The sequence below is a fragment of the Cynara cardunculus genome, assembly GCF_001531365.2.
Source record: "Cynara cardunculus var. scolymus isolate 2C chromosome LG 14, CcrdV1, whole genome shotgun sequence".
In the NCBI taxonomy this organism is placed as follows: Eukaryota; Viridiplantae; Streptophyta; class Magnoliopsida; order Asterales; family Asteraceae; genus Cynara; species Cynara cardunculus.
The window spans coordinates 7898295-7908929 of record NC_037541.1 but is presented as its reverse complement, the minus strand read 5'-3'; positions in this window follow the sequence as shown (position 1 = coordinate 7908929).

The following is a 10635-nucleotide window of genomic DNA, read 5'->3' as shown; positions in this document are numbered from 1 at the left end:
AATGCCATCCTTATCCTAAAGTACCCCTCTCCTTGATATGTTATCCTTATCCCAAAGTACACCTCTCCTTGATATGCCACCCTTATTTCCTCATCGAAATTTATAGATTATTCCTAATCAGAACAGACCAAAGTCACAAAACGTTCTGATGGAACATCATCTATAGTTCTAACCAGAAACATTTTCAAAACAAACACTAAACACTCTTTCTTTATCATTTTAGAAAGAACAATATGCCATTAACATAATCCACTTTTGAATAAAATATTCACTAACTTATCCGGCCATCGAAATAGTTTTAGCCGGATTACATATCTGGTCAACCCTAAACAATCTGGTCAACACAATAAACTTAGCAGGACTTCAAATCCGGTCATCCCTTGGCCGGATTACATATCCGGACAATACCTTTCCAAAAACATTGATCATAATCGAATCTGGTCAACATAATTAATAAAAATACTTTATAACCCAAGTCTGGTTAAAAAAAACCCGGACGACCTGATAGCCGGTTTAGAACGTATAGGGACGACATGCTAGCCGGTCTAAGACGTCTCCGGACGGCATGCTAGCCGGACTAAGACGTCTCCGGACGGCACATTAATCGGATAGAAATGACTCCGGATGACACACTAGTCGGACAGGGACGGTTTCGGACGGCACACTAGCCGGATAAGAACAAGTCTGGATGGCATGTTAACCGGATTCAAACGTCTCCGGTTAAACCCATGGTCAGATTCACTCATCAAAATTACACTAACTCTTTCTCCGGTCAAAACTATGACCGGGTAGCTCTAATCTGATCAACATATGTTTTCAAGATTAAAACAGAATTCAATCTACAGGAGATGAAATTCATATGTATTAAAATTTTAAAACCACTCACCTTATGCAATTAGCAGATATGAATCAACTTTGATTCCAAGTTAATGTAAGCAATCCACATGATACTTCTCTCAACTCTCTCTCAAGTTCCCAAATGGAAAAAAATAAAGTTAAACTTGAACCTCCCCTCCTATTTATATCCTTTCCGAAAGAAGAAAGTCGGCTAATGGCTCAAGTATTACCTCAATTTAATATTCATGCATATGAATTGTTTTTATGCACACACACATACAATCTCATGCATACATAAAATTACATTCACTTTTCATGTATGCATATAATCATATTATGCATACATTTCTTATGCATAAAAATATACAAACTCACATGATCAAATATAACAATTCATCATGCATTCCTGTAACCATATAACAAATAATCACATATTGATTACCTCAGGTGATAACCAAGACCCGGTTATCACAACCGTGGCACAGACATATTCTGGTGCTCATCAATGGGACAGTGAGGACTTGTCACGGATTAGATTACACCGTCCTGTATGAATACTAGACAGGTTTTGGCTTCAAATGATTGACCAGGTATGTATCTCTATTGTGAGCTTTTTAAACTGCTATGTGTTTTGTACCGCCTTATATATGTGCTCTGTTTTTAACAGGTTTGGGATACCGAGGCTTGAAAAAAGCAATCCAGGATCAATAGGGTTAATCGAAACACACAGTTTGAGGGGGTGTCATCCACACACACTAGGGGATCGATCAGTACTGCACAACATCGAGACAGGATGGTGAGTATATAATCTTTTTTGAAAGTGTAATTTGTTCTTTATGTTTACTAACAACTTAACCTAATTCTCTAATGTAGGCAAAAGTAATGGGTCGTGAGCCAACTGCTACTGAGGTGTTTGAGCGCACTCACTGCACGAACCAAAAGTTCGATTAAGGTTCTTCCGACCCGCCTACTGATCTTCCTCAATTTAGTTACCCCCAAGCTGCTAGGTATCATTTAAGTTTTCTAAAGCCATTACTTTGGTTAATAGATACGTTTGGTAGGTTTAAGGTAATATATTTTAATAAACATAGTGATGCTATTAGTTTGGGCTGCCATTGTCGGGCAGACGTTAGACTAAGTAGATAGGTTGAGAATGTGACTACCATTGGTATTATTAGAAGGGTTTAATTGTTAAAAATAAGCATCGGTTATGTTTGATTTACAGCCGTTATGCTGTTGAAATTTCTATATATATAACCTCACCCGTTTTTGTTTTGGTGAACCATAGGAGCGATTTCAATTGCTTAGGGGTGAGTCACATTCTAGTACCAACAGCCGTCCCCCTGATGAGGCATCTCTTTGGGAGCAAAGTGTTGGAGGACGGAGGAAAGGCCGCATCTTTGGTTTCGGGACCACCAAGGATCCCTCTTATGTTATAACGGGTAGAAGAGCGGAGGTATGTTGGTTCTATTGTTATAAACTTTCTCATTACTGAAGTTGCGAACAAATTACTGATTTTCTTGAATATTGAATATTTACAGGTAGCGGAGTTGAGAGAGAAGTTGACAAGGGTAGAGGAGGAGGCACAACTGCGGGAGGAACGCCAATAGGCCGAGATGGTGGACGAACGGAAGAAGAGGGCATATTTAGAGGCCGAACAGGCCAGACAAGCTGTTGCATTAGCCGAACAGGCCGCCTTATCGGAGCATTTTGCTGCGTTTATGCGACAGTCAGGATAGGTTTTCCCCCCATCCCCCACCTCCCGGTAGTTAGATTGTATGTATTTGAAGATTAAATTGTATGAATTGAATATTTTAAATTGTATAAATTGGATATTTTAAATCGTATGAATTTGTTAGTTATAATTTGTTCACAGTTTTGGTTTGTTATATTATTTCCAGGTTTTGTATAAATAACTACAGGAATTATGTAATTTCAAAAAAATTATTTTTTAGATTAATACAAATTAGCAACGGATTAGCGAGGGAAAATTCGTCGCTGAAAGTCCTTGAAAATTCCCTCATTGATCCGTCGCCGAAAGTTCCCTCGCTGATCCGTCGTTGAAAGATCCCTCGCAGATCTGTTGCTGAAAGTTCCCTCGCTGATCCGTCGCTGAAAGATCCGTCACTGAAAGTTTCCTCGCTAATCTGTCGCTGAAAGTTCCCTCGTTGATTTCTCGTTGATTCGTCGCTGATATATTCTCTCGCTGATCTATTGCTGAAGATATTCCCTCGCTGATTCGTCACTGAAAGTATCCCTCGTAAATCCGTTGCTGATATCCCTCGCTGATAGCATTACCTACGAGCATTTGACCGACGGAGTATCAGCAACGGATCAACGACGGATGACCCTTTTAGCGACGGATTTGCGAGGGAATTTTTACTCGCTGATACTCTGCATTTTTGTAGTGTATGTTCATATTAGATGATAATATATTATATTATTAGTAATTACAAAATTGTCATCATAAATCTCATTCATTGATTCACAAGATGAATAGTTGTTATGAGTTTACAAAGTTAATATCATAAATCAGATTAACAAAAGAACCTGCCTATATATATATATATATATACACATTTCATATTCCAAAAATATAATAACAAACTACTTGAAATAAATTATACATTACTTAAGTTTTGTATTTATTTATTAATTTTATACATATCAAGAAAATTTAATTATGTATTTAGTTACATTATTAATTTACATAAGCAAACTCATAAATTTAAAAAATTATAAGTTTTCCAATATATATACTAGTTGGATACCCGTACAAAGCTGTGAAATGACAATTTTTCTTGTAAATCAGGTTTTATATACCTCCTTTAATTACTTTGATTTCATTGGTATCAAATGAAATTCGACCAAATGAAACATCTTCTTATGCTCCATTTTCATTCTACACAAGCCTGAAGTACATTAATTGCATCAAAAGTAATATATCATTTTTGACAAGGATCTAAATGACGTACGACGTGGCGTGGCGTGGCGGCGCAGGAAGATCAAACATCAAGCCTTACTAGTTACGGTGACGCTACCTCGTTTTTCAAGTCATTCCCTAATGCGGCATATATATACACACACACATCTACCGACCCTTGTAAATGTTACTCTTTAGAATAATATTTTAGAACAAATTAAATTTCATGTAAAGTAATATAACTAAAAAAGAAATAAGAACCACTTATATCAAATATATAGATCTTATAGAAAATGATATCAAGAGTGTAAAATCGAGATTAAATCTCTTAAATGTCCACTCATTTCTGTTTTCAATTTTTAAAGAATTCGTGTTCAACTTTTTGTGAAGGGGAATGTAAGTAAGTATTTACCTATTTAAGGTTTTAGTTTATAAGTTTCCTTTTTATGTTTATTTTAATCCTCTATCTCGTACATATAGTTATCATTTATCGCTCAAGTTATATGTTAAGTTAACCCCACATCTTACAAAATAACGCGTCGTAACGTGTCATAACGCGTTACAATGCAAGACAAGCTTTAGAGGAGAGCCATAAAGGTTGACGTGGCAGCGAAGCCTATTCTTAACGCCATAACGTGCCATAACGAGTTATTTTGAACCATGATTTTTGGAAGATGATAGCTGCAAAACATAATAGTTAGAAGACCATACTATATTTTCTTAAAAACATGTACAAAGTGGTGAAAGACATCAACTCTCTAAGTTAAAAGTAGAGCATACAACGTGTTTAAAAGAAATGTTTGAATAACGAGATGCCAAAGATAACCACTGACATTTAGAGCACTTTGACAGACGGATAGAGTCATTGGTGATCCGTCAGTGAAAGTCTATCTAGTTGCTTCCCAACCTCTCTATATATGATAGTTCTTTCTAGAACAGTACGAGTAGACCATTTAATTAAGTAGGTATATTGATTGTCGGGACACACAACAGATGTTTTAGGTATTCTATGTGGCATCTAACTCAATCATTAAAGACTTGGATTTTAAATGCAATTAGGATTTTTTACACACCTATCCTACGGTTTACCAAGAAAAATGGTGAAGATAATTTTCTAGATATTTTGGCAATATTACAACTGTAAATCAAACATATCTGTTACTCGTGTTTAACAATTATAGTTTTTTTTTTAATACAAATGGCAGTGACAATGCCAAGGGATCTATCTAAATAGTCTAACATTTGCTAAGTAGTGACAACCCACTATACCTCCAACTCTAAACCTCTCTATTCTCAGTTTTGAATTAGCCCCTTCCGATCATATTTCCCTTTGTCGTTGGTTGATGCAAGTCTCTTTTCTCGTGTAAGAGATATTCCACCAAGTAAGTTTATAGACATTGAAAGTTGCCTACACTGGATCAATATTTAGACATATAGAGACTGAAAGTTGCCTACATTGGATCAATATTTAGCCAATCCCTTGCAGCTATATTTTATTGGATTGCGTTTTTCCTATGAGTACTCTTAACTTAACCAAACGTATAAAACAAACTCTTTATTTTAGAAAACTTACTACTGCTCAAGCCGCCATCAGATAATTGTACAACAAAAGATCAGTAGGTGAGACCTTCATTATGACCAATTGTTGTATTATGAAGTGGAAGATTAGACAAGGCTGCAATCATAAAACATACTAAGAACCCTCTAATCAAGAATCTAGAGCTCTACGACCACTTGTTGGGGAAATTCGCCTCAAGGTATGAGAAAAAGAAAACACAATAATTTACGTAGATACTCCGGAATCAGAGAAAACCCATAGACTGTTACAATCACATGATGACATCTCTAGAAGCCCTCAACAACTACGAGGGGGTTCATCGGTTGAAATCCTATTGATTTAGATGGATCCAATCATCGGGTGGATGTTGGATTTTGTCATTTGATTCAATCCATTAACATTGGACATCTGATTCAATTCAGTCATATGGATGATTGGATCAGATTGCTTCCATCCAATGGATAATATTATTGGTTATCTATTACATCGGATTGGATCAATCCAATATTTTGATCCAAATTTCAACTAATTATTCATATATTTTCTTAATTTATCAAAAACCACCAATACAGAAGGGGTCGGTTTCACCGACAGACGGATCTGTCAAATGGCAGGTAAATCCCATGAGCGATGGATTACCGGGGTAAGGCAACTGTAGCAGAAGGCTTGGCCAATGATTGAAATCACCGGCAGACTCCAAATCACAGGCGGACATTGGTCGTTGATTAATCCGTCGTTGATATTTGGCAAAATTAATTTAAAAAACATGATTAACACTTAAATATTTTGGCGAATTAAATGACCAACGAAATCCACCGCCACTGATCAACCATAAATTAATTGATTAATTTTATTTTTTATTTCATTTAAATATGCTGTAAAGATATTTAAATTGGATCAGTGGTCGATTTTTAGGTTTCATCGTAAATCTAATTGGTTACTTCCAATACAAAAATTTCTTGGAAATAGTCTGCAGCAGCAGAGATAACTACAGGTGATCCTCCACTAATTAGCGGCGGACCAAATTTTCATTTCTATTAGATTTGGAAAATTTTAACAGCGGAATTATCACCCACTGATCCGCTGGGAATTGTCCGGTTCCAAATTTTTTTTTTGCTTTTTAAAAAATATTTTGTTGTAAATAAAAAAAATTATATAAAAATTGTAGCTCACATTTAAAGTTAATGCTAAACGCAAAATATCGTACATTCAAATATCAATTTATATGTATTATGTATGTGAACCGATAAATTTGAATTGATATATGTGAACAGCTATGTAAATGTACGTTTTTTTTTTTATATTAAATGTCACCAAAAATTAAAGAATTTAATTTATTTACTTACATTTAAATATAGTTTAATTAATTAATTTTAAAATCATCAGAGAAAATAAATTAATTTTTTTCTAACGAATTAGCTATGGATTGGGCAAATTCAGTCGGTAATCCGTTGCTGCTTCTTCAAATTAATTTTCGGTTATTTTTAATTTGGATAAATCACCTGTGTATGACTGACGAAATTTTTTTTTGTTTTTAGAAGATAAAAAATGAATTTCGTCGGTAATTTAAAAATAAATTAATGAATCACCGACAAAATTAATTTGAAAAATCATCGAAGGATCACTTACAAAATTTATTTATCAAAATATAGAAAGAAATATCTTTCGATTATTCATAAGTGTTTTTTTGAAATTAAAAAATTGAATAGTAATTTAACAAATCACCGATAGATTACCAATGGAATTTATTTTAAAAAAAATAAAATGAATTATGTTATTTGATTTCAAATTAAAATAAATAAATAAATACAAATCACCAATGGTTGCCGACGTAATTTATTTTTATTTTTTAATTAATTAAAGTTTGTCGCTTATTTATTGGCATGAAAAAATTATTATTTTTAAATTTACTGGATTAACGAAGAATTATAGATGAAAGTCAACTAGTAATAATAACATGAAATGCAATGATGAATGGTTGTAATATGAAAAATTGGCATTTCGATATGTAAGGATCACGCACGTGAAAACTTGTATATAAATTTCTGCTAAAATCTTTATATAAAGTCTTTCATTGAAAGTTTTTGAGAAACGAATAATGTATTGCACTCGTGAAGTCAGGTGTTACATATATACATCACATGTATTTGATCAATTGACAATATAAACACATTTAATTTAGTTTGTGAGATCAACAAAGCTCACAAGCAATAATGACTAAGTGCCTCATAACATGTTTCTAAGTAGCTTAACGAGTTTAATGAGACTCATTTCACAGATGGCTATAGATGACTATTAATGATAAAGAAAGTACCTTATTTAGATAATCTTACAGGGGAAGTTTTATACAGAAAACCAAGCTTTTTTTTCAAGCTTGTTTTTCTCAATTAAAAAACGTGTTCATTTCATCTATGATAAACATTCTCAATCTATACAGACAAGTTAATCCCAAAATGACTTGATATAAAACCAACAAACAACACCTACGTTTGCAACATCAATCTAACACCATTAATCCCTTATACGTAGAGATATAATTAGATTATTACACTCTCAACTTCTCTCTTTTTTGTACGGAACTGGGGAATTTTTTTATTTCAAGCTAAAAAGCAATTACAAGAAAAGTTAGACAGGCCCAGCCAATGGTTTAGAAATGCTACTATTATAAACCCTTTACACATTAGTTAATGCATGTCCTCATAAACATTAATCATAACATCCACATGGTTCACACTTGTGAAATAGAAAGAAGAGAAAAAAAGAACATTGATTCAACTAATTAATGTGCAATAGTGATGACACTATTCGCATACAAAATACTGTGCATATTGATTCAACACTATTCAATCAAAGTTGATTTTCAAAATGATTGGTCTTCAATTCAGAGTTGTTTAATCACTCATATAAATAAGCATAAACGAGACAATGAGTGCTCATGAGTGCATTGTAAGTGTAATTTATTACAAATGATATATATATATATATATATATAGTAACTGAAATACAAAGAACTAATCAGTCTCTCCAATTATTAAACTGAAGTTTACAAACTCAGAACTCCCATGGCAGCTGTGAAACATTTCTTATGTATTAATTTAGTTGTCAATTTTTTTTATCTTTGATTGCGCCAACAGATTCTTATCAGGTCAAAATTAAGAAAAAATACAATTCGTTCCACTGATGTCAAAATTGCATTATAATTCGTTAAATAGAATAAATAAATCACATACGACGAGTAAGGTATCATGGTGGAGAACTTTTTCCAGCCTGGTAGACAATGGCAAAATGGAGTTGAGACTTGAGAATCATACATCAAGAGTTTGCTTTGATGGCCACTTTCTGTCAAATGATTATCGCTTTGCTTTAAAAACAATATTTACCATGCGATTAGCTGTTTGATTCCTCCATTAATCCCCACTAAACAGCTGCTATAAAAGCCATCCACTCCTTTTCCCTTCCATCCATACGAACTCCAAAACCCAGTAGCCTTTCAATTCGTACAAGTGAATAAACACAAAGAACACTCACCAAAATGGGAAGTGTCAAGCTGACCACTGCTCTCACCATCACAATGATGGTCCTCCTAGCCTTTACCACTTCTGGAATAATGGCTCAAGAGTTTGGTGCGGCACCAGCACCTTCTCCGTCAATGGAGAGCGCTGGAATGGTATTGCCAGTGCCTGCTCTCCTAGCAGCCATTGTCTCTCTCGCAGCATGCCTCTTTTAAAGCTCCCGGCTTCTTTTAGCATATTTCAGTCTTCAACCTATGCTCCCTATATGGGTTTCGTTTACTGTTTCAAACTTGTATTTCTAGAGTTATGGATAGAGATTTCTATTATATATTGATGTTGAGTATGATCATGATGATGTTAATCATATATAAATACATAATATCAATGAACTTAAATCTAGGCACAACTTCTACCCCGTATGTTGTTGATGATTTTGATGAAGATGAATCTGATGAATTTATGGCCAATCTAAGTATGAAGACGATGAAAAAGATACTGTACTTGTTAATACTGATAGTGATTAATGATCTGAGGTGAACCACATTTGTATGTGCACTTTATCATATCTTCGCATAGTTACTAATGCTAGAGTGACCTTTTTATGTTAGGGAAATTGTATCAAAATGGAACCAACTTTCACCTAATTCCTATTTTGGGGAACCAACTTTCAAAATTATCATTTAAGGATCTTTATCAAACTTTTTATTTATTTAAGGGTCTGGTTGACCTGTTTAGCTGGTAACAAGTAATTTATGATGAGTTGGCAAATTATAATTTAAAGATATATTAGGTGGATATTAATTTGCCAAATCATGAATATTATTAAAAAAAGATTAACAATCAAAATTTGAGTATCTTCAAAATCTGAGTATCGAAGAGTCTCCCTTGCTCGACTATCTCCTCCGGCGGCCTCTCCGGTCGACCCGGACACCAGCCATCGTTGCCCTAGTCTATCGTCTCGACTATCTCCTCTGAGTGCCTCTCCGGTCGACGCCCACAACAGCCATCGTTGCCCTCGTTGCCCAAGACGTCGCTGTTCACACTTCTGGCTGCCTCTCCGGTCGACGCCAGCACCAGCGGCATTCACAAGGTATGAATCCTCTCCAATAAGTTCTTTCATCATGTGATTCTTAATCTCTTATTGGTGTTTCTTCTCCCGTGTTTCTTCCAAGTGATTTGATTGTGCCCTAAATYWGACTGCATATTAAAAAATTCTTTGTTTGCAATGGTTAAATTGATGTTGAATTCATATTATGATGCTCCTTAAGGTGGTGTTAAACAATGTCTTTTAGTCTTCTTTTAGAATTTACATTATAAAATACTTTGTTTGCAATGGTTAAATTGATGCACCTGAGGATGGTCGATGCATGGTTKTAGAATAGATTACCTTGTCTAGAGCTTTGTATAAGGTTTCTTAGACTCCTTACATTGCAGACCTTCTAGACTCCTTATAAGTCTTACTAAGGAATGTTAGAGAAGGGGAACCTGGTCTCGAGATATTTCACAAAAGGATGCTCTGTAGTCACACATATTTGCATCTGTTTATAAAATATTAATCTTGATGAGAGCATACTACTCAAAATTGAGAACCTTCTGTTGCTGCCATTTGTGATTTAGAGAACAAGGAAAAATGAAATTCCAAATAGCTGTCTATTAGATGAAGATCCTAYAGTTGGCTAAATACTACAGATTACTGGATGTGTATAGATTGGGATTTTTCTTATCCTACATAGGGTTGTAATCGAACCGAACGAACACGAACGGAGGCTTGTTAATATTCGTTCGTTTAACTTAACCGAACGAAC